General features: G+C 31.7%; 1 long non-coding RNA gene across 1 annotated transcript in view; it reads right to left on the reverse strand.

The window, feature by feature from the left end:
- The window catches only part of LOC111738761, a 14,576-nt gene that overhangs the window by 4,144 nt on the left and 7,230 nt on the right, over positions 1-3,202 (reverse strand). The window contains exon 3 of the long non-coding RNA XR_002779965.1: positions 285-291. This is a non-coding gene — a long non-coding RNA (uncharacterized LOC111738761). The remainder of the gene's footprint in view (positions 1-284; positions 292-3,202) is intronic.

The raw sequence follows: 3,202 nt of genomic DNA on the forward strand, positions 1-3,202 counted from the left end.
AGATTCCTAGCAGTGGGGTTGCTGTGTTGTATAATTTTATGTTTAACGTTGTAAAAAACTGCCGAACTATTTTCCAAAATGATTATACTGTTTTACATTCACAAGCAATATATGAGGCTTTCAGTTTTTCCACAATTTGCCAATATTTAGATAAATTAGACATCATAAAAATTAAAAACTTTTGAGCTTTAGAGGACAGTAACTCTTACAACAACAAAAAGAGAAAAAACCCAATTAAGAACAGGCAAAGGATTTGAATAGACATTTCTCCTAAGGAGTTACACAAACGGTCTATAGGCACATGAAAAGATGGTCATATCATTAGCAATTAGAGAAATAAAAATCAAAATGAGATATTCCTTCAAATCCACTAGGATGGCTATAATAAAAAAAGACATGAAGTAACAACTGTTGGTGGGAATTTGGGAAAATTAGAATACTCACCCTTTTTTGGCTAGAATGTAAAATGGTGTAGCAATTTTGGAAAACAGTTTGATGGTTCCTCAAAAAGTTAAGTATAGAGTTATCTTAATACTCAGCAATTCCACTCCTAAGTATATACTGAAAAGAAAATATATCTACACAAAAAGTTGTAGAAAAATATTAATATAATTATTCATAATAACCCAAAGGGGAAACTATACAAGTGATCACCAAAAAATGAATAAAATATGGCATAATCATACAATAGAATATTTTTAGCAATAGAAAGGAATGACGTACTGATACATGCTACAACATGAATGAACCTTGAAAATATGCAAAATGAAAGAAATTGGTCACAAAAGACTACGTACTGTATGATTCCACTTATATGAAATGTTCAGAAAAGGTAAATTGATAAAGGTTGATGGTAAATTGTGGTTGTCTAGAGTTGGAGAGAGTTGGGGAATAGATAGTAATTTTTAGAAAGATGGGATTTCATTTTGGGCTGATTTATGTTCTAAAATTAGATAATGCTAATGGTTGTATAACTGTGAATATACTAAAAATAATGGGATAGCACACTTTAAAAAGATAAATTGAATGCTTTGTGAATTATGTCTCAATAAAGCTGTTATAAAAATCCATTGTTATAAATATAAGGATTTATTTCTGGACCGTCAATTCTAATCCACTGATATGCCTGGCCTTTTGCCAATACCATATTTCTACAATTACTGTGGTTTTATAGTAAGTTTTATAGTAACTTTTAAAGTCAAGTAGTCTTCCAACTTTGTTCTTTTTTGGAATTATTTTGAATATTCTATGTCATTTACATTTTATACACGTTCTGGGATCAGATTGTCAGTTTCTACAAAAAAAAACAAAAACAAAAAACCCCTGTTATAATTGATATGGAATACATAGAATTTAAAGATCATTTGGTAGTTACCTTGTTGACGATATTGAATTATCCAATTCCTGAACATGGACTGTCCCTCCATTTATTTGGATCTTTAATTTAACTCAACAATGTTATATAATTTTTAGAGTACAAGTCTTAACACTTTCTTGTTAAATTTGTTTCTTAGTATTTTATTATGTTTGATGGTATTGTGAATGGTAATGTTTCATTAATTTACTTTCAAATTTTTTATTGCTAGTGTACTGAAATGCAATTGACTTATTTAATCAATCTAATATCCTGCAACGTTGCTTATTTATTAGTTCTAGCAGATTTTGTGTGTGTGGATTTTTTGAAATTTTCTACATACAAGATTATGTCATCTACAAATTATACAGTTTTATACCTTTTTTTCAGTCTGGTTGCCTTTAATTTATCATCATTGTCATCAGGCTTAGAACCTCCAATGCAATGTTGAATAAAAGCATTAAGATAAAATATTCTTGCCCTGCTCCCAATCTTAGGAGGAAAGCATTCAGTCTTTTACCATTAAGGATGATGTTAGCTGTGAAATTTTTGTGTATACCCTTTATCAGATTGAGAATTTTTCCTTCCATACACAATTTGTTGGGTGTTAGATCTTACAAAAAAATTTTTTTATTATGATCATGTGGATTTTGTCTTTTATTTTAATAGAGAATTTTACATTAATTGATTTTGGATATTAAAACATCATGACACTACTAGGATATATTCTTTTCAGTTATGAAGTCTCTTTTTATATATTGTTACCTATGTTTTACCAATATTTTATTAAGAAGTTTTACATCTTTTCTGAGTGATATTGGTCTATAATTTTCTCTCTTTGTGATGTCTTTGTCTTCATGCTTTAGTTTCAGAGTAACTATTGATAGGTCTCCCTTGGTCTACAATTTCTGAGGAAAAATTGGTATTCTTTATTCTTTAAATATTCGATGAGGTTCATCTGTGAAGTGCTCAGGTCAAGCAGCAATGTGGTGGCTGATTGGGGCAGAAGCATGACTACTGCTGCTGTTAGGCTAACACTTCACAGATGCTTCTATAGATTAGTCATATAAGAAGACAATAAGACCAAATGAATTCAGACAGCTTATAACTTACACAGATAATGGAAGCATGGTCAGCACAGTCTCAAATCCACAGATCCCTAGTCACACAGATGTTATTGAACCAGAGTCCAGATGACAGACAATACAAGCAGTAGGTCACTATCATGGAAAAGTAGCCTCTAAAATATAGCCAAGCAGTTTTATAAATTTCTGCAGAAACTTCCAGCTGTATCCTAAAGAAGGGGTGGGAGGGCCAGTTGGAAAAGTCCTGTACTTAACTGAAACCACAGAGATGGATGAAAATTGCCTTATGGAATTCTTCCCTGAGATAGGAATGAAAAATTGCTTTGCAGCAACTCCTCAACAGACTTATCTCCTCTTTCTCCAGGAGGAATCACAGGATGTTCCACCAAAACTTAGACTGCAGTCAAGTCTTGCCTATGAGACCTCATGTAAGGCCTATGCAAAGATATACAAGGTCACCAGGGTGCCCTGGGAGAACCTTCCTCTTACAAAATCCGTCTGGGCCTGGGCTTTTCTTAGCAGACATTTTTAATTACTAATTCAATTTCTTTTCTTTTATAGGTCTATTCAGATTTTCTGTTTCTTCATCACTTACAACATATTTTTTACATTAATTTTGGTAATTTATGTCTTTCTAGGAACTTGTCCATTTCATCTAAGTTATTTAATGTGTTTGCACAGCATTAGCTTATAATCTTTTTCATTTCTGGAAAGTTAATAGTAAATGTCCATCTTTCATTCTCGATACTGGTATTTAGTCTCT

This window comes from Pteropus vampyrus, unplaced genomic scaffold (assembly GCF_000151845.1).
Source record: "Pteropus vampyrus isolate Shadow unplaced genomic scaffold, Pvam_2.0 Scaffold43, whole genome shotgun sequence".
NCBI lineage: Eukaryota > Metazoa > Chordata > Mammalia > Chiroptera > Pteropodidae > Pteropus > Pteropus vampyrus.